Source organism: Stegodyphus dumicola, chromosome 7 (assembly GCF_044657685.1).
Source record: "Stegodyphus dumicola isolate Sdum_Otavi_A_Nest chromosome 7, ASM4465768v1".
Lineage (NCBI taxonomy): Eukaryota > Metazoa > Arthropoda > Arachnida > Araneae > Eresidae > Stegodyphus > Stegodyphus dumicola.
In genome coordinates, this window is record NC_140774.1 from 163,342,031 (window position 1) to 163,364,800 (window position 22,770).

General features: G+C 33.6%; 1 protein-coding gene across 3 annotated transcripts in view; it reads right to left on the minus strand.

Annotated features, from left to right (window-relative positions):
* The window catches only part of LOC118202940 (uncharacterized), a 43,722-nt gene that overhangs the window by 9,279 nt on the left and 11,673 nt on the right, over nt 1–22,770 (minus strand). For 2 of the 3 annotated variants that reach the window (XR_015042237.1, XR_015042238.1), the window contains exon 3: nt 1,465–4,931. The exons of the other annotated variant lie outside the window; for it this stretch is intronic. The gene's annotated coding sequence lies outside the window, so the exon portion shown is untranslated. The remainder of the gene's footprint in view (nt 1–1,464; nt 4,932–22,770) is intronic. 3 annotated transcript variants of the gene reach the window in all.

Consider the following 22,770-nt stretch of genomic DNA (forward strand, 5'->3'; position numbering starts at 1 on the left):
AGTTTAATTAAAATGAAGAAGAGTTGCAATTAGAAGATATCATCTGAATTAGTTAATTGTTGGGATATTAAGTTAATTAGAATTTGAGTTATTAGCCTGTAAGAGGATTAGGAAGATTATGTAGATTTTTTTAAATAACAGTTTGAGCATTTCTTAATTTGTTTAATTTTTGGTTGATGAGCATTGTTAGCTTAGATAAGTGAATACTGAAAATTGTTTCAAGACCTTTTATAGCATTAAAAAATTCTATGAAGGCTGATGGGGAGTTTTTGAAGGTTTTCGGTTTTGACTGAGTTCAAGAGTGGGATAAGGTTGATTTGGAGTTTTCTCTATCTGCTGTGGTCCAGAATTTTGATGTTTATTGAGTAGTACCTCATAGTAGGATTTTTTTTTTTTTTTTTTTTCTGATTTGCACTAATAGTTTTGGGTTTGGGGAATTTTAAGGAAGCACGATAAGAAGCAGAGTGAGAATTACTGCTGTTTACACAGATGGGATTTCCTAAGAAACCTGTTTTGGGGCATAGTGAAGTTTTGTGTTCTCCTGCGCACTTGACGCAACATGGGGCTAGGAAACAGTTTTTGGAAGAGTGATGCCATTTTTGGCACTGTGAAATGAGGTTTTTGTTTATGTACCTTTGAATTTCAACTATGAATAGTGAGAAATGTGTAATGTCATATAGAGAGTCAATATTGGGTGTAGGAAGAAGTTGAACTTGACATAAAGGCATGGGTTGTTGTGTACATAAACATGTCATTTGTACTACTTTATGTACGTTATATCCTTGTTCAGTTAGAATGTCACTAATTTTTGTGGTGTCCATGTCAATAGGTAATCCTCGTATTATGACTTTAATTGTTTTTTTGTGTAGTGCATTAATGAGGTAGTGTTTTTAAGATATGTAGTAAGAGTTCTATGATCATCGGAAGTGTTTGAAAAGATTTTAAGAAATTCACCGCTGAATGATTTTTAAGATAAGTAGTGAGAGTTCTGTGATCATCAGAAGTGTTTGAAAAGATTTTAAGAAATTCACCACTACTTTTGCTGTAAAATTTAGAAGAGGATTCATGGGCAAGTTGCTTCAGATATACATTTTGTTTGATGTTGCTTGGGAGTTTTACCATAATAGGAGGTACAGATTTTTTTTTTAGTGGAAGAGTAGTTTGATCCTCAGGAGCTTTAGGAAGAGTATTTTGAGTATTATCGTTATCCTGATGATATTTTGCATTGTCCGCATTTAAGGTATGAAATTTATTGCTAGTAGTTATGGGATTTTTTTACGTGTTCTTTTTTTCCTATTTAGGCTACTCGAGTGGGTTTAATAAATCCATCATTTTGAGTTGAGTTATTATCAGAAAGATCAGAGTTATCTAATATTTTCCTTTTTAGATGTTGCAAGTTAACATTACTAGCCGATTTAGAGGGAAAGGGTTTAGTACACTGAGAAATTAAAATATCTCGCTTACCTATTAGGTAGTCCTTCTGCAGCGTGTCTTCTCGTAACATCTTTGCAAGTGACTTGGTGTATTTATCCAGTTCAGTAACAGGTCTAGTAGTGTCAAGTTGTTTTTCGTACCCTTGATTGTGTTAATTTTCGATTCCAATACCTTGATTTCTAAATTTAGTTTTTCAATCAACAGAAGGTCCATATTCAGTAGCGGTCGTTGTATCATCACTGAAGTCATCCATAGGCACACTCCAGTTGGAAAAGCTTTTACCCAGAGGAAGAACACCATGGTTCGACTTAGGATCATGGCTCGCCATGAAAGCGGCGGAAGAGAGCGTAACCTTCACCCATGGAGGCTTAAGGCAAATCTCCAGAAATTCTCATCCGATTCGCAAGGTTTTATTTTAGATATAATGTAGAGAAAATTCAATTCATGGAGGTAGGAAAGGAAGGAGGGGCCATCCGGCGCTAGAAGTGAAGCACTGCTTTGAAGCTTGGGTCACCAGATGGGGTGTTCTTTGTTTACATTCAGAAGCTTGCTTGACACGGTTCTGATAGTATTTCGACAGACGACAGTTCCATACAAATCAAAAAACGGAACAATTCCGCATAAAAGAAACATTCCTAGTATGATGGATAATAACAATTTGTATAGTTTAGCGACATTTAAGCAAAAATCACATCTTGGTTATTTTTTGATAACTAACAAATCTTGGTTATTTTTCGATAACTAACAACAGTGATTTTGATTATGAATTTGTTTTATAAAATTCTAAGCTGTTGAACTACAAAAATTAAGATTTTAAGATAAATGTTATGCTTAAAGAATGAAAAATACCTTACGGTACATTTAAAATTGTATATGTCTTTCGATACCCTTGATAGAGTATTCGCTACTTTTATTTTTTTTTTTTTGCAAATGCCAAAATGTTTTAAATAAAACAAATTTTTTTCACATCCAAATATTATTGTAACATGTACCTTTTAAATTTTTAGAGGAGAGGCTTTACTGCTGCTCATTTTAAACTCATTGTTTTAATTTTATATATCTTATTTGTAATTAGGCACATAGGTCAGATTAAGTTTTTATTAAATAGAGTAACACATGCAAGGGTTATTTGCCTAAAGAGAGAGATGCCATCACGGAGGAATTTTGAAGAAAAACTGACCTTTGAGTGGGTATTAAAAATAATACTTATAATTTTCATTCAAATTATATTCATATATATTTTTTATGTAAAACTTTCGGGTGTATGCTAAATTAGTGTAAATTACTTTACACGAAAAATATAGTGAATGCACAGAAATTAAAGATTTGCAGATGCCGGAAATGAAAAATAGGAAATATGTGTGGGTATTTATGCATGTGCTTGCAAAAAGCATGTATCTGCCTTTGACAAAATACATAAATATTCATTAAATTATTTATAAATGTATTTGAAATGAAGAATTTATTCACTTATAAACACAACTGTAAAAGTACAGTGAAGAAATCTAATTATTTAATGTATCTAATTTATAATGATTATAAATGTTATCTGAATATATAATAATCTTAATATTGAATTGTAAACATAAATTGAAATCCTGTTGACAAATATGTTATAAAACGATTTAAGCAAGAATTGTAAAGCAATCTGTTAAAAGGTATTGTAAAGCAAATGCTATGAGATGCGCACTTAAGAACATAATAAAGAGTTTTGGAATATGTATTGTTGAAATGAAGGGTAAAAAAAAATCTGATAAGTATAATTAAAAAAATTATTCCCCTTACATTTTATATTAACTCAGTTACAAGTTTTAAATAATACTTAAAAAAAAAAAAAAAAAAAAAAAAAAAAAAAAAACTTATTTTATTCTCTTTCAGAAATGTTCAGAGAAAGTTAAGTACTATTTAAAGTATTTCCCTAATTCCTAATAATTCTCTAATTTAAAATGAACCGAATAGAGCATTAATTATAAATTGACTTACATGTTTCGATTTAAAAGATGCCTCAAAAGCCTAAAAATCATGTCATATTTAAGAAAGTATTTTAGGAAAAAGCTATATAAATAGAAAAGAAATAATGCATAATTTTAATATTAATAATACAATAAACTTTTATCTTAATTTTTGTACCTTAACCAAATAAAATCGAATTACCTTAATTTTTGTTTTTAATGTAATTAACGAAAACTTGAAAAAATATTTCATTCAAATTAAACCATTCTGAGAAAAATGTCCTGTGAAAAGTATAGCATTTAATTCCGTTCAGAATGAAATGTTGTTTAAAAATATGTTTAAAAATATATTTTCTTTTTCTACAACACTACTTAGGACTCTGAAGTGTTGTAGAAAAAGAAAATATATACATTTATATGTATATTTACGACGTAATTACAAAATATTTACATCCGAACGCGTCAAATCTCATTGAACTCAATGGTAAATGACCCAATGATTTGGTCACCACATAGGGATCGCCGGTGCTTCAGAGCAGGGTACGGGAGAAACTTGCTTAGGGCTACTCCATCTTACTTCCTACCTCCATGCTACAAGGAGAGGGAAGAAAATCTAACAAAGGTCGTTTTCAGGACAATTTTAATTCACTCTAAATGAAAAAAAAAAAAAATTGTAAACATGATTAATTTTTACTGCAGTTTTCGACACGTAAATAGAATCGAATGCGATCCGGGCGGTGAGTTAAATAAAAATGGGTGATTAAAAGCTACCATTCTGCTAAAGAAATGCACGAACTTTGATGCTAAGCTTCACCACGCCTGCCGAAATATCACATATATATATTTAAGAATAATATTAAAACCTTAATGTATGATACAATACTTCAAACACGCGTTTTAAATACATAAACTATAAACGAAGTCCACGGTCTAAAAGGAACTTATTTAGGTTATCTCCTACACTACGCTTTTTCGCTGCCCTGCCCGCAATCTTTTCATCCCTCAAATATTATTTAAACGTTATTTTAATGACTAAGTATGTAGGCAACGGCAAACTGCTGATGCCTTTAATATTTCGAATGTTCTTCCAAATTGCGTTCAAACATAATTTATTTAGTTGAACGCAATTCTTTGATTTTCTGGACATTGTTTTAAAAACTGAAGCATTGTTTACATTGCCATAGATAATGATGCAATCCTCCCAGCTGTGAGCGTGAAGGTTTGCACAATCTATTAGCAACTCTGCCAGATTTAGATTACCATTCCGACAGGTATAAAACAATGCAACAAATCCCCTGTGATCACAGATGTCGATGTAGTTATTTCCAATCAAGAACATTTTGACCAAATTTTCTTGATTCGAAATTACCGCCATGTGAAGAGGGGATTGTCCATTTGAGTTGGTTACGTTCACATCCGCTCCTTTCTTCCTTAATTGTTCACATATTTAAAAAAAAAAAAAAAAAAAGAGGATTGTTTCGTATAGGAAGCACATTCCACCGCCATCAACAGAGGGGTCGTTCCGCGACTTGAACACTGGTTCACCTAAAAATTAAAATCAGTTTTAGTATTAAATGCTAACTAAAATACTTTAACAAAAACAAAAGCAATAAAAGAGAAAAAACTATGCGATGAATCATAAAGTTTCATATACTTTTCAGCAAGTATGTCCATTTTGAAGAAATGTTTTAAATCTAAAAAATTTTTACATAAATAAATACAGTACAAAGTCCGTAATCCAGACTCGTCGGGACTTCAGCGATTATGGATTAGGGGGTTTTCCGGATAATAGATCATCAATTTAAATCTGGTAAGATGGCATGGAGAAATTATACAATTAAAAATATGAAATCATAATTTATGAAATAAAAAACAATTATGATCTAAAGGGTATCAAAATTTACAAAAAAGCTTAATATTTATTTGTTTACTTTATTAAACATATCTTTCAATGTAAGTTGTTTAAGATTCTTCCACAAAAAATTCAAAAAGTTCCTTTTTCTTGTGTCATATATAGTAGACTTTCCAATGCCATACTTCTCACATAATTTTGAGACGGATAAGCCTTTATCCATTTTTTGCAGCAATTCCACTTTTTGTTTAATGGACATCGAAACATGTTTTCGCTTTGTAGATCCTCTTGCAGCTCCAGAATTGGAAACTCATTTTGGCATAATCGAAAGTTCAAGCTTAATTTTTATAAAATTGTTCTAACAGTCTGCAAAAAATAATAAGCCGGATCCAATTAGAAGATTAAAGAACAGCGCAATCTGCAACATTAACTGAAATGCCTTAGATAATTTTATCCTAGCTTATAGCGTGGGTTATACATTAAACGCGCATGCGTATAAAGTTTGTAGCTTTGAGGTCCGGATTACAGACTTTGTACTGTATCATCAAGTATCGTTTGAAATAGTATTTCGTATAAGTTGTTATAGTTTATTAAATATTTCTATTCCATATGTACACAGGGGGTCTCAGTACCACGTTTCAGAACTTCTAGGAAGGGTAGAGCCAAAGAACGTCTATTCTTTGCCTCAACGACTCTGAATCATATACCAATGCAGGGTCTGAAATGCTTTTTTGACGCTGTAGATGGCGTTCCAGGAAAGTTCCGCAGGAGTTCTTGCAGGGAATCGTCACTTCGCACCAGGACAGATAGTTAGTAGAATGAATAATTATACAAATGGGAAGTTAGCCAATATGCATTTGGTATATGTGCTACAAACTGTAGTGGGCCAACCACACAGCGCTTGTACGCGGAACGACAGGCTATGAGGTGTACACCTAGCCATAATTTGTTTGCAATGCTGCACAGGAGGTTAGCTGAAACAGGTTCCTTTCTAAGAGCTGTCATGAATCGGGCACGATCAGCATAGACTCCAGACATCAAACAGAATGTCCTAAATCAGGTACAGGGAACTCCACGTTTAAGTACACAAAGTGTAGTGCACGCATGGAGGTAGGAAAGGTTTCTAGAATTGCGTTCACTACACCTTACTTCCTACTATTGCGTTCACTACACCTTACTTCCTACCTCCATAAGTGCACGCAGTCGGAGTTTTCCATTCCGGTATCTGGAGGCTTCTCAGCAAAAAAAAAAAGAAAAAAAGAAAAATGCATCCCTATCACGTGCAGCTTATCCAAGCACATCGCCAATTGGGCGATTATGCAGCTCATATTCCTTAAAATATTCATAGGAAAGAAAACTATCATTCTTTTGAAATTATATTTTTAAGGCAGGCAGAAACAGCCTTTTTTGAAACTCAACAGCAAATGGTATTGAAGAGGTAAATGAATGTATATATATATTTTTAAATTCCAAGCAGATATAAACATTGTAACAGAAATGAATGAGCTACTTAGAGCAAATAATAAATGATTACATTTTGGTAGAACAACTTATGGAAGCGAAGCTAGTCAAAATGAAATTTAAAAAAGGTAAAAAAGGTTTGCTGAAAAACGTTGCGTACCTCAAGGAAGATTTGGATGGTTTATTTTAGTGCACGCAAAGCAGACTAGAACTATCCGCGAGGGAGGAATTTTTCAGGAAAGCTGTCTCAGATTTCCATTAGGTTTTTGAGGTAGATTTACGTGAGATCCTCTTTTTGCAGGAGAAAATGTGTTCGGAAATTGATACATGTTTCTGTAGAAAATTCGCACTAACTTTGCAGCTTGTTAAAGAGCGACCCTTTCCGATTTCTATGAAATGTATAAAATTTTTAAGTTATATTCTTTATCAGTATAGGATCAAATTTTTCCTGTTTTTAATTATTATGCGTAATTACAAAATGAAGGCTCGATTTCAGAACTAGAAATTTTCTGAAACTGAGTGAATATTAAATATTTATCAAGCATCATCTGTTACAGTTTATGTAGTTGGCTACGAGAAGGCGCAGCGTTTTTTACTTTAAACTTGTTATATTTTTCTTACCGCATTGCGGATTTTTGAGATAGATGTAGTGGCAACCCGAAAAACATGTTGAACGTTTTAATGTAAGCATACAATTGTTGTACATAGCTGTAAATAAAGCTTCTGTGTGATAAAAATTAAAAGGAATTCCAAGCGTTCCTGTGGATATTTATCAAGAAAGGTAAGCAAAAATTCACTTATCGATGTTGTTAAATGTAAATAATAAGAATACGAAAAAAGATCAAAAGTTGCAACATCATCCACCTGATTAAATTTCATTTATACTGTTTTCAAACAAATATATTGATATTTTGTATTCATTAATAATTTATTCATCTGAGTCTGTTAAATAGTTCATAAATTACAAGATAAAGTTTCTATTGAGAAATTAATAACTGAAACCTAAGTATGAACTTCTGTTACTATATCAATATATATAAGGTACTTTCTCTCTAATTTCCGTGTGCCTTCTTGGTGTAACAGTAACAAACTTCGCAAGTATTCGAGAAGTCCAGATTCGTGTCCCGGCGAAGGCGTTGCTCATTTTTCATGTCTCCAGCATCGAAGAAACCCTAATGACTCTACAAGTGGCGCCCGAACTAAAAGGTGGTAGACAATAATTCATCACAACCTGAATTTGAAGACTGGGTTCCCTAATCCTCACTCACCCTTTAAAAGGGGAAGTATATACGGTATTTTCTCCCTTCTTCCAGCATGCCTTCATGTGTAACGGTAACGTATGCGGCGCGTATTCGAGAGGTCCAGATTCGAGTCCCAACGAGGCCATTGCTCATTTTTTATGTCTTCTCCTTCAAAAATTAACTTAATGACTCTACATATTTATTTACTATTAAAATAGCATTCAATATATTCCAGGATTTTCTGCATAACTTTTCTAATTTAATTCCATATTTTCATTGTGTTTCATGACAAACGCACATAGACAGTTCAAATTATAAATGATTTAAAAGCTACAGTATCTCAGAAAATCCTTAAAAATAAATACAAAGAAATGTGGACTTCAAAGAACCAAACTTTTATCTTCATTTCAAGTTTTCTCCAAACAAAGCGTTGGTTTAACTAAGTAAAATCACAGAAGATTATTTGCCGGTTTGCGTGGAGATAGTTTTCGCATGCTTTCATGAAAGACTTTCTAAGGGAAACGGATTCTCTTGGTTGTGTGAGCTACATGGCAAAAATCAATAAAGTATTTAAATGCTAGGCTATTTTATCGCTATTTGAAGCAGCGCCTACCGGAAACATCATCATGACAAAAACATCGCAGATGAACACATCTAGAAGGAAAAAACGCAAGGCCAAAACGTCGTCTACATGAGACAAAAAAACAGCAAGAAGCATCGCAGCTTTAAACAGTTTAAAAACGTATCAATTTTAAACATAATAGTAGAAAATATCGTGGTAAAAAGTCATAGTTAAGGAATCAACATCCAAATTTTCGATTATGGGAAAGCACCTACAAATCATCATATAATGATAACATCAGACGCCTAGACGGTATAGTGGCTAGGGAAGCCAACTGAAATACCAAAGGGCCCGGGTTCGAATTGATGGGCGTATGTATATTCATCCTTTCATAGGAGGTGAGGTGGCCCACCTCTTAGGTGCCTCCATAATAAAAAGACCACCGCTTTTGGCCTTAGTAGTAGAACAGTTTGTGTCATTGGGAAAAAAATAATGAGAACATACCTGACATTAGTTTTTTAGGTCAGACATAAGCTTTAAAAGTTGTAAATGTATATTTGCATACAGATTTGTGAGCTCAAGAGGGAGTAAGGAATATCTTTACCTCTGCGTTTTCTATTTTTGAATTAATCACCATTTTTTTGCTAAAATGCAAGAAGGAAACTTAAGCATTTCCCCAACTGAAAATGGGCAAAAAATTTATGCTACGAAAAGTAGTTAATAGAAGTTTAAACTTATGTAGTTAACTGTTAAAAAAGTCACTATTTAGCTAGTCTCTTCTATCAAGTTGTACTGGAAATTTTTCATTAAAAGTATAGTCCTTAAAACGATTAGTAAAGGAAAAACCAGTAACTGCACGAAGTATAAGCATATTAAAATTGTTTACATTAATTATCAAATAGAAAAATTATTTTTTTCACTTTATTAGTTTGATATTCTTTTAGTCTTTAGTATTTAGAAATTAGTCACTTTATTAAAAGTGATTTACAAATTTTCCAGAGAAATCTGCCAAAATAATTTTAAAAAATTTGAGCTTGAGTGTATATGCAAAAAATTTATAAAAATATGCCTTTTTGAATCAATGTATTTAAAGCAGAAAGCTTTAGTTTATGCATGCAATAAAATACTCATATGAAAATGAAAAAGTAATTTTTTTTCCCTGTGAAGTGGAAACAGAAGAAAATGATTTAGCATGCAATTGGTTTGGTGAGGTAAAGAAATCGTGCAAGCAATTAATATCTTCGTTGCTCGGAGTGGTGTGGTTTGATAAAACCAATTATATTCGTTGATGAAGTTTTATGCATGATGTTTTCTTCTTGTTTCCTTTTCTCCCACAATATTTTATACGACGACGTTTTTGCCTTGCATTGTTTTCTGCGCGACGTTTTCATCCGCAATGTTTTCACCTGTAACTGTTTGAAACCATGTCAAACTATTATATTCACTATTCGAATTATCGAGCTATTAGCGGTCGAACTATTAATATTCGGAGTACTAATAGCAGTGTTTCCTGTCTGGCCATTAAGAGTATTCCTATCTGGTAATGGATGCCTGAAGAAATAAAATTTCATAAATACTGCGGCAAGACTCAGATAAGGTCACTAAAAATCCAGCAATATAAATGTAAGCAGCGTTGTCAAGGTGATAATGAATTAGTTCAGCATGATCCTTGCATTGTAAGTGACAGCATAATGGTCGTATGAGGTCGCTCTCTTAAAGCTAAACCACATTGTACACCTTACATTAAGAAAATCTATATACTGATTACTCAGAATTACTTTAATTAGTTCATATGTTAATTAATTAATTTATTTTACCCAAAACTGCAAACCATAATTTTTTTGCTTTAAAAGCAGAATCTATATTTCAATAATAAAACTCGGGATGCATTCAAGCAAAAGAAGAAAATAACAAACTTTTGTTCTGAATATGATGTGATTCTTATAATGTAAACTATAATTTGAGAAAATAATCTAGAAACGTAGATATTATTCTGTGTATATAACTCCTACATTTGTGATTCAATGCAGTTAATAGAAGACAACCTTCATTTTGTATGTCAGCACCATTCTCAAGCAAGTATTGGACAACTTTTAGTGAACTTTGAGAGCATGCTATGCGCAGCGGCGTTCTTGCAAACCCGTCATGTTTATTCAGAATGGACCTGCTCCCGTTTTCAAGAAGTAGCTGTATCACTGCTGCAACAAAATGTATATTTGAACTTTAAGCATTCAATAAAATGAAAAAAAAAAAAAAAAATACTATCAATGTTATGCATAATGAGAAACCACATGCATTTATATTTAATGATAACATACATAGGTTTTTAAAAATATTTCTATCCAGAGTATGTCAATGAAGTACTTCCGCATATTATTGTCGCCGTAACGTAAAAAACGCTAATACTGCAGCTTGTGAAACAAAAAGAAGTCTAGGACTAATACGATACACAAGGAGAAACTGAAATCCGCATCATTGGGGGAAATAGCAGTTTGGGAATTCTGAGCCGCATTTATGTCTTATTGCAGCAGGTTAGCATCAGGCCCGCGCCAAGCCTAATCGGAGCCGTCGTGCAAATGTCTAGCGAGCGCCTTTATGTAGTGACGATATTAAAGGGACGGTGCTTATGATTAACATTTAAAATGAAGCATTATTAACATAATAATACAAAAAACCAAAAAAAAATATATATATATATATTACCATTTGTCTAATACCATTTGTCATGCAAATATTTTGTGCTTTGTTAAAAACCGCACTCAAACATATTCACTGAATAATTATACATTCATTTATGTTATAAAAGGCCGCCCAACCGGTAAAGTGGTTAGAGTTGCTGACTGCCGTGCAAAGGCCTCGGGTTCGAATCCCGGAGAAGTTATGGATGTTTGTAAATGTACAGTGCCTGTGCGGCATGGGGCACTCTAAATAAGTGAGGCGAAAGTCCTCTTGAAAGGTTGGTGGTAGGGGAAGGAGGGTTCGAGACGCTCGGACCCGTTCCCCCAGGTGCTCTCCATCAAAATTAGGGCGAAACTGAGCTAAATCGCACTGTTGCCTGTAAAGTGCTCAAAGCTGTTGCCAACGGCACACGTGGCGTATCTTGCGCTCCTTGCCACGAGGAACTTCGTAGGCTTCAGGTGACTATAGGCCAGACAAGTGAGCATTAGTCAACAACAACATGTTATAAAAAAGTAACACTGCAAGCGAAACGAAATAATATACTAAACGCATTGCATACCAAATATTGGTGAACACTATTTATTATCTTAAAATTAAAAACAAATTAATATACATATCTAATAAGTTTGCACTAAATAAATTGTTGTTCGTAGCGTAGTTTACGACAAGGTGCAAACTGTGATTACAACAGGGCACAAAAAATGCTCCAGCGTTGATACCTATCCAAACTTCTTTTCTGCACACCACTATGTTGTTGACAATGATACAGCTTAGAGTTTCGACTGGCGATGCTACATTTCCTCCAAAAGTTTGCAAAAACTGCAGTTCCTGCATAAGATCTATACTATTTATATCACTTTGATTTTTATCAGTTAATGCTTTTTGTACTTTTTGACATAAGTTGAGCTTATCTTGTAAAATATATGTGAACCAAAATACATGATGCCGAAGCAAATGTAAGGATATAGGGGCGCCGTAGACGCGTTCGACAAATTGCTTAGTCCTTATTTTGTTCTACTGTTGCAATCGTAGTAATTTGGGCAACATTTATCTTTTTTGTGATTTTTTTTTGGGGGGGGGAGAGGTGATTGCTTGCTGTTATTGTTATCCTACGTAAAAAAAAGGTACGTGCAGTTACATATTATTTTAAACTTATGTTAGCTATGTAATTCAGAAAAGCGGTGATTTGAGCATAATTACTCGATTTTTTTTTTTTTTTTCATCAACCATTTGTTGATTAAACTAAAACATATTATCCTTCGAGAAGAAAGGATTGACATATTTATGGAGTACCATTGAATTTAAAATATACCTATTTGAGATTTGGAATCAAGTAAAAATATTCAACATATTCTGAAATCAAAAATTAGCCATTTTCCGATTTTTAGCTATACGGAAAACCGAAGGAAAATGTTTCGTTATTTTCATTACGCCTTTAAATTTGATTTATTTACTTTAATAAACAAAAGAGTACATCCCCTTCTTGAATTATTTGGTATTGATCTAATAATTCCTATAATTTCCAAGCAATGGTTTAAGATATACTCACTTTTTCAGAAGTAAGGTAAATTATTTCAAACAGTGACTTTCCAAATATTTTCCAGAAGTATTTTACACAATAGTTCTTATAATAGTTATTTTCTGCTTTTATTTTTACTTCCACTTTTTCTGTTTTCGTTTTCCCCTACATGTCGGAAGGAAAACGGAAAAAAAACTGTTTGAGTATCAGAATGTAATAAGGAAAAAAAAAAAAAAAAAGTGAGAGGAAGACTTAATAAACCAGAACTATAAAATTATTGAGTTTTTCCAAAATCCGAAGAATACCCAAGCTGGCACTACTAGCACTAGTTATCAATCAACGTCTCGGCTACCACTGAAATTACTAAAACAACTTAATAATTAGAAAGAGTTTAGAAAGCATATTCACCTGAGAATTACCTTTAACTTCAATGCAGCTGGTCAAAAAAATAGAAGAAATACTATTGAAATCTACAACTTCTGCAATAGATAACGCATTTGCTTGTGCCTGATGATTCTGGATTATGCCCAAGTTCATTACTGCCACCTCAAGTTTAAGCCTTAATAGAAAATAATCTTGGATGTTAACAAAACTTGGTTTCGAGTTTGAGTTTCCCAAAAGACAAAAATGGACGTAATTTTTTTTAGACGTACTCATGTCGAATCTTGCCAGACAACGAAAGAGTTACTCTTATTTCTTAGAACGATTACGAAAGAATAAACCTGTTAATTCGGAATTTCAAATTTTATTAAAAACAGAGACTAAGCATTGGCGTAATGTTATTGAAAGAATTATCTATGCCATTCAGTTTTTAGGCAAACAATATTTAGCCTTCCCGTGGTTCCAGTAACACATTATTCGAAAGAAATAATAATTTTTTAAAGTGTATGGAAATGATCACTATTTGACCCTATCATGTCTATATATTGCTAACTAAAAACATATGCTTCATTACCAAAATAAAATAATTAGCTTATTAGGGAATAATACAAAGCAAATTATTTTAAATAAGGTCAAACAGGCAAAACATTTTTCTACTTTACTTGATTGTACCCCTGATGCCAGCCATCAAGAGCAAATAGTATTAATTTGTATGAAGTATTTTAATTTAGAAAATACAGACATGAGTATTAAAGAAAGGTTTTTAGTATTTTAATTCTCGTTTGGAGAACTACTTCATGTAACTTCTTATCACCATGCCCATTGTGGAGCTCATTCATGTGAGCAGGTAAGTACTGCTATTGCAGTAGATAACCTGCATAATCACACAAGTATCAAGGTTTAGTATTTTGTATTTTGTGTTACAACAGATACGACCAGTGGAAGATGAACAACTTTATTATTAAATGTCAGCTTATTAAAAGACTTTAGAGGAAAATGGTTTAGATATTAGTAATTTTTTAGGCCAAGAATACGACAATGGTTCAAACTTGAGAGCTTAACAGTTTTCGAGTAATTATGCTCAAATCTTTGCTTCGCGTTAAAAAGTTGACCTAAATTTAACATAATATGTAACTACACTTACCTTTTTTTATGTAGAAAAACAATAACAACAAGCAATCACAAAAAAGATAAATATTGCACAAATTACTACGTTTGCAACAGTAGACACAAAATAAGGATTAAGCAATTTGTCAAATGCGTCTACCCTTACATACGCATGAAGTATTTGCACGTTCAAATAAGACAAAAGAGAACAACCAGAGACGAACTCCTGCTCTGCTGCTCTAAACTTTTGGTCGAATAAGACAGTGTGCTAGGTGGAAGGGGCACTCCAGGCTGGCAAACTCGAGGCTGCCCTAACACAGTTAAACGCCCCAACTCCTAAAGGCAATCCAAGAAGCTGCTAACCTATTGGTCCAGTAGACGAGCTATGACTAAGCTGAGTCGACAGGACTACTCAGCAACTCACATTCCATGTCTCTGTTCTGGAAGGATGGTAAAAATATCTGCTTTCAACAGGGGCCCCAACCCCAGACAGCAGAATGAAGTCACTTAAACACTGTCAGACAGACCGTGCCACAAATCCGGCCTGCTAACACTAAGTCATTGCGTACAGATGTCGGTTTTAGGCGCCTCCCCAGGGGGAAACCAAGGAAGGATATGAATATGCAGTTTTGAGGCCCCAGTCGCACTGGAAACCTCAAGCAGTTTAAAGGCTCGCTGAGTTCGTCAACTTCATCAATGGGGGTGTTACACTCTGGACAACATGTATATCTGACTATATTGCTCCACTACAACCAATGGAACAGACAATACAGTACCGTACTGTACCGCACATACCTGAAACAGCCATCACCAGCGATGACTTTAGTCCTGTGGAGACTGATTTTAAAGACCCGTGGTCGATACTGCCTAGGTACAGAACCTAATCAGTAGCTTCCCAGGTTTTACCTGAGTCGACCCCCAGAGGGGTGTTCAAATAAAACAAGAATTTTCCTGTTCAGACAGGCAGCGATACGAACTGCTTGTTTTAATGATTGTCTGGCGGCTTTTCGAATCGGCGCCGTCGTGCTTTGCACGACCTTCCACCTATTGTCGGCACAAGCCAGTGAGCTCATAGCCGTCATAGTGGAGGGACGTGCTTCTTTTATCTCTGTGACAAATGTGATTTTTTCCCGTTTCTTAAATATTTTCATGTGCGCAATAAATTGTATCTTGTGTGTGAAATGCTTCTCTGCATCTTGACATGTGTTTCATATCAACGTGATTATTGTGCGTATGCTAGTTCTTTAAATCAAAATTCTCAAAGTCCAAATTTCCAGTAACCATGCCTAACTTTCATATCAATGCTTTTTACATTTTTCCTACAAGACATCATTTTCATTCCAAATCATTTTTCTTTTTCTAATTGGACGAAGCACCTACTGCACAAGGCACAATAGACTTCATAACATAAACTTTCATTTTCTTATGACTATCGTTCAATTTACCACATCTGATCCGCCACCCGGCCCTTCGCTGTGGTGCGCTGATAGTGGTTTCTTCCTTCAGTGGAATGGCATCATCCTGCTCGTTGTGCTTAGGTCAGGAGCCATCTCGTTGGGTAGAGCTGTCGGCGCGGGCCTGGTTAGCATAATGAAAGCCTATTCTCATTGTATCAAAAAGGCATGTTATTAATAATAAACAGTGATAATTTTTTATCCCAAAATTGACATCTTAAAAACTCTCAGGCAGATTTTCAGATTCTATACATATAGGGTCGAGGATTCTTAATGTTTCCACATCCCGCTTCCTTGTTTCATTTGTTGGTCATAATGGTGGAACCATACTTCATTTCCCTCTTCCCAGCTAACAAACAATAAAAGCTTTTTATCGGCGTTTATCACGCAGAGCTATTCTCGGACTTGATGCTTCTTCTTTCTGGCTTCAACATTCTGGACACCACATAGCGCGGAACTTCGACATCACAGGATTTGTTTTCCAACCACTGCCCATTTTTCCAATCTAGGCCCATTTCCACTGCTGCGTATGCGTTGCGGTGTCTATGCGTTTCTCCAATCAGCGAGCGAATTCCCTTTGATTAACATCTGCAATCTGGTCGATGTGTGGTGACGGATGACGTACAGATGGAGTTCAACTTCTATCCGTATGTCTGCGGATGCGTTGGAGTCACGTGGTAAAAAAGGAGCAATCAGATGTTATCACCAAAAATTAATGGCGGCAGAAGTAGCGATAAACGCTGGCTTAAGGAAAGAATGTTTTGCTAAAAAATACTTATTTCTGAATTAACATTATAGCGAGAAATCTGCGAGCGGAAAAAGACAGCAATCAGCTGAATTTAGTTTAAAAAATCTGATGTGTACACCACATGACTTCCTTGTATTGGAATATTAAATTATATGCATTTTTTCTTGCATTTCATTTAAACTTATTGGATTGAATGAAATCTACTTCGCCGACAGCGCATAAACCACAATAGAATAAATGCATTCTTTAAAATTCACTCTAGTATTTGTTTACCATAGCGACACTCTGGCGCTAGATTCACTTAACAGTATTAATAATTATACAACAGTTAACTTATATAATAATTATATAACGGAAACTAAGTTAACTGTTATATAATCCAATAATTATATAACAGTTAACTTATATATTTCATTCATATTATAACTCATAATGCACAAAATTTATATCATTTAAAGAATAAAATTATCTAATCATTGCCACATGTTCTATTCAAATACTATAATAAAGCTAGAATGATGTATAAAAGAAATTAAGGAAACAAAACAAAAAAGAAACAGTTTTTTACAGACGATTGAGTATTTCTCATTTAATTAATTCAGTTCTCACTTCGCGAGAAGGCAAAAATAAATAAAAACTCAAAATATCTATATTAAAAATTACAAAGTAAATCTTAAACACTTATTTCCTCGAAAAAATTCCAGAAAGAATTAAGCATGATTTAATTGGCAATAATAAATGAATGCGTTATCTTTGTTGTTGCGAAGCTAAGTTTCTCTAGATTGGCAATAAATCCACTAGTCTCCTGTTTCAAATGTAAACATCAATGGTCGCCATTAAAAAAAGGCTTAGCGTCACTTAACCCTTTGTGGCATGGTGGGTCAATATATGTCCCACCTAATTAATATTTATTTTCTCAGTTAGCAATTTCCGTTAGAAATTTTCTAATCTTTTAAAAATAATCTATTTTAGTTATTATTTTTCTCAGTAGATGTTACTACTATACTAGGGCTTAAGTTTATGAGCAAAAAATATTCAAAATGGGATCACAATAGTGATATCCATGTATCTCGCATTTTTCAATATTTTAAAAGGTTTGGTATACAATTTATGATATGTATGATTCTTTTTAATATTCAAAGGTATTTTATTTTCAAAAATCTTAATTGGATTCAATATTTTATAACATTAATTTTGCAGTTGAAATAAGTGGGTTAAAATTTGTCCCACCACACACTTGAATTTCCGCTCAATAGATGGCAGCACACGCGATTATTTTTTCTTTTCTTTTTTGCATCTATTTTTTTCGTGATTGCGCGCACTTTTACATCCGTTGTATGCTCTGATGTGCTAAAATGTCTAGAAAAAAATTAACAACTCAGGAAGCTTTGGATCTTTTTGCTGAATTGCCATCCGATTGCGACTCAAATGCTTCAGATGTCAGTTCTGATTCAGATGAAATTGAAATCCAGGAGAGAATAACTGAGGTTGAAGTTATTGCTGAAGAAGAAAGGGAAGTAGTTATAATTTGTTTTGCTTTTTAAAGACACAGACCCATCTATGCATGTGGCACTGTAAATATGGATCGGAAGTATCTACCCAAAAATTTAAAAGACAAATTTATGTCAAGAGAATATATAGACTTTTCAGTTAACGATGATTCAATTTATTGCATAAAATGAAAGGATAAAAGATCCGTTTCTATCCCGTCTTGCTTGGAAAAGACAACTGAAATGAAAGAAATTAATAGAAAAGAACGAGATGGAAAGACAAAAAAAAGTACTGTGCCCAAACAGCATTATTTCATACAATAAGAATATGGGATATGTCGACTGATTGATCAACAGAAAGGACTATATGAAATAGACCGCAAAAGCAAGAAATGGTGGCACATGATTTTTTTTTTTTTTTTTTACTTTTTAGATGTGAGTATAGTAAACACGTTTATTCAAGTTTGTTCACGAACCTGATCATGATGTAAAAACAATGAAAGATTTTCTTCTCTCAGTTATAGAAGGTCTAATGGCACTTGCAGGCAAGAAAGAGCTGAAAAGAAAACTGAAATCCCCAGTTCAAATAATAAAAACCCGTTCGTACAACCAGAAAAGAGACTAAAAAATGTAAGTAAAACGCCAAAGAGAACGAACAGGAGAAGATGTGCATATTGCAGCATATCGAAAGAAGAACGACGAACATTTTGGATGTGTGAAACATGTGAAGTGCCTCTATGCTTACAAAAGAATGAAACAACATGTTTTTCAAAGTTTCATGAAAAATGACTTTTTTTCAATTTTAATCATATATAAATGTTTTTGAATCAAGTGCCAATTTTAATATTTTATTTAGTATCATATGTACGAGTATCAAATTTTAATCTTAAAATAATATTCAAGAAAATATTTTCTTTTGTTCCTAAAATTTGAAAATATTAAATGCAAAATATGCATATGCAAAATTTTACAAGTCATGCATATATGCAATAAGTACAAAATGCATTTTAGTGTGTTTATTATGAATATTTTAGAATGCACGCTTTATTTTGTTTATTCATTCCACATATGATTTTTTTTTCCTGCTATACACCAATATGCTATAAGACATGTGCTAGTTGCATGGTGGGACAAACGGTATCCCACCTTCCACCGTAAAAAATAAAAGTGCAGAATTTTTTTCAAGCCTTAAAGGCACTTAAGTAAGTCCGTCTGACTTATTCTAAGGCATTTTTTTAAAGATTAAAATATATTTTAAATATGCGTGTCGCAAAGGGTTAAACAACTTTAAAATTGCTAATAATTCTAAAAATATTGCATACAGATTTACTAAAGGCATAAAAACCTTAACCGGAAGATAAAAACAACAAAATTCAATCATTTTTAAAGCAAAAAATGAAAAATTTACGAACATATACGAGTAAAGAAACTAACATCACTGAGCCGGGTAACAGAGTGGATATATATATAAATATATTTATATACGTTTGGTGCGGCCGATTGCAACCAAAATACGAAGTGCACATCTACCTGTTATAGATTTTGTTCTATAGACAAAATTTCAACGTTCTGAGACTACTCGTTTTTGAGTTATGCGAGATACATATGTACATACCTTCGCACAGACGCCGCGGAAAATTCTCTTCAGAACTCATTTTAAAGCAATTTTATAATTTTTTTGAAGGAAAAGAGTATTTTATTCTGTCCTTGCATACAGATATCAAGCAAAAACATCGTTAAATTGCATTCGATAGTGGTCAAAATGAATATTTTCGTTGAAACATGCTGCCTGAAACGTTTCATGATTACAATACTTCCTTTTTACTTTGTACAAGTAATTTGTACAAGTTTGCGTTATCTTTGTTGTTGCGAAGCTAAGTTTCTCTAGATTGGCAACAAATCCACTAGTCTCCTGTTTCAAATGTAAACATCAATGGCTGCCATTAAAAAAAGGCTCAGCGGCACTTAGACAACTTTAACCCATTTATGCCTACTGTTCCATTTTTGGAACATCCCTCACATAAAAGTTATTTTTAGCCCACGGGTTCACGGTCGCACACATGGTTTGATTTGTGATGTCAGCCAGTTTGTAAGGGCATATGGTTTTGCTTAGAACACAGAGTTTGTCACTCCTGCAGATATTTGGCTGCTGTGATGTTGTGAAATTTTTGTCTTCATTTTCGTCAAGGTTTTTGTAGATTCATCTATAAACAGATAACTATAACTCTGTTGCATTATACTTTAAAATTGTAAAAAAAAATTGTGTTATTATTCAATTAGTTACTCTTTATTACTGCAAAAAGAAAATGAATTAGTTATAGGCTTGAAATTTCCATTTTGGAACACTAGGCAAAACCACTACCACAAGAACGCATATATTTTCTCTTCATATTTTTTTAGTTGAAATAATAAAAATAATATAATAATTAAAAATAATTTTCCAAGACACAAGATGTCCGAAATAGCCTTACATGAGTTAACTGATCTTTTAGAGACGTGTGACAACATAGAAGCAAGTGCCATAATCATAGAACCACCTGAAAATGCTACAGCGTCTGTTTCTGATGAGGACTCCGGTGAGGAAGATGGGGAACCAATAAATAAGCCGCCTGGTTCTTTGCTGCGCGCACCTGCTTATCTTGTTCGGGATGGTTCTTTTGATGCTGACTCTGAACCAGATGATCCTTCATATTTAACTAAATTTGATTCTCCTGCAGATGGGGTTCCATCCACTTCTTCTACTTTGCAGCAATCCCCTCTAACAAAGAAGAAAAAGTTCGAAAAATTTGTACGAAAATGGGAAAAAGCAGATCTAAATGTGTAACCCATATGAACGATGTCATGTCATGACATCGTTCTTACTTTGGTAATTGGTAATGACGATGTCATGGAACTCATTGTAACATACTCAAATTTATATGCTTCAACTAAGGGTGTAAACCTAAGCTTGACAAACTCTGAATTGAAATGTTTTCTGGAGATTATATTTCTGAGTGGATATGTCTCTTCCTAGATGGCGCATATTCTGGGAACAAAGAACCGATTCACAAAAAGCCCTTGATAGTATTGCCATGAGACGTGACTGCTTTGAAACAATATTTTCAAATCTCCATGTTGCAGACGATGCAAATTTAGACCCACTTGACAAGTTTGCTAAATTACGACCTCTTATAAACAACTAAATGAGCTGTGCATGAAGTTTGTTCCAAATGAAACACATTTCAGCATTGATGAATTCATGGTTCCTTACTTTGGTCGACACGGATGCAAACAATTTATAAGAGGAAAGCCTATTTGTTTTGGATACAAGTTTTGGTGTGCGGCAACTCGTCTAGGTTACATTTGTTGGTTCGAACCCTATCAAGGTAAAAATCTGGCAAACAAATATAAGGAGTATGATGTTGGTGCTTCTGTTGTCTTATGGTTTACGGATGCACTAACAGAGGAGCACCCTGGGCAATATCATTTTGTTTTTGATAATTTTTTCAAAAGTATTGCCCTGCTTGATAAACTTGGTTCAATGGGTCATCAGGCAATAGGCCACAGTTAGAAAAGGTCGTATTGATAAACCACCATTGCAATCGGATGTTGCCCTAAAGAAAATGGAAAGAGGCTCATTCGGTTATCGAGTTGATGGCAAAGGCAATATTGTCTGTAGATGGCATGACAACAGTGTTGTGACTGTTGCATCATCTGGTGCTGGTGTAAATCCACTGTGTTTTGTAAATCGTTATTCACAAGAACAAAAAAAAGAAAATCCAAGTTCAGCAGCCAAACATGATAAAAGTATATAACCAATTTATGGGAAGTGTGAATAGAGCAGACGAAAACACTGACAAATATAGAGCATCAATTCGTGGAAAGAAATGGTAATCAAGTCCATTGTTGTTCTGTTTCGAATTGGCCTTACAAAATGCTTGGCAATTACACAAAACTTATGATGCAAAACCAATGGATCTTTTAGAATTCTGTCGTCATGTAGCATGCCATTATCTTGAGACTCATGGTCATCCTGCAGAACCTGGCAGGAAAGGAAAACCCTCTCAGAAGCGAAACATTGATTCACGCTATGATGGCATAAATCATAGGATCGTAAAGCAAGGAAAGTAAACTCGCTGTGCTCAATGTCATAAAAACACCACTTTTCGATGTGGAAAATGGCTTTACATGTTAAAGGTTCTTCCAATTACCATACCGAATAATGGGAATAACCACATTTTTCGAGGAAACCCATGATTTTATACATTGTAACATTATAGCAATGGTTTTGCCTAGTGTTCCATTTTTGGAACACCATATAACTTGTAAACTAATTAAAATAAAAAAATTTCTTCTTCAAATCATTGTTTATTATATTTTTTTACTTAACATATAGAAATTTCATGCAAAAATTCCAATTTTTAAACCTTCGGCATAAATGGGTTAAAATTGTTGATAATTCTAAAAATATTGCATACAGATTTATTAAAGGCATAAAAACAACATAATACAATCATTTTTAAAGCAAAAAATGTACAATTTACAAACATATACGAGGTGCACATCTACATGTTATAGCAGTCCTATATACAAAATTTCAACGTTCTGAGGCTACTCGTTTTTGAGTTATGTGAGATACGTACGTACATACGTTCGGACAGACGCCGCGAAAAATTCTCTTCAGAATTAATTTTAAAGCAGTTTTATAATTTTTTTGAAGGAAAAGAGTATTTTATTCTGTTATGTACGGATATCACGCAAAAACATCGTTAAATTGCATTCAATAGCGGTTAAAATCAGATATTTTCGGTGAAATATGCTGCCTGAAATTTTTCACGATTACAATACTTCCTTTTTACTTCATACAAGGAAGTAAAAAGATAAGAAAAATAAGAAAACTGCAACTATAGT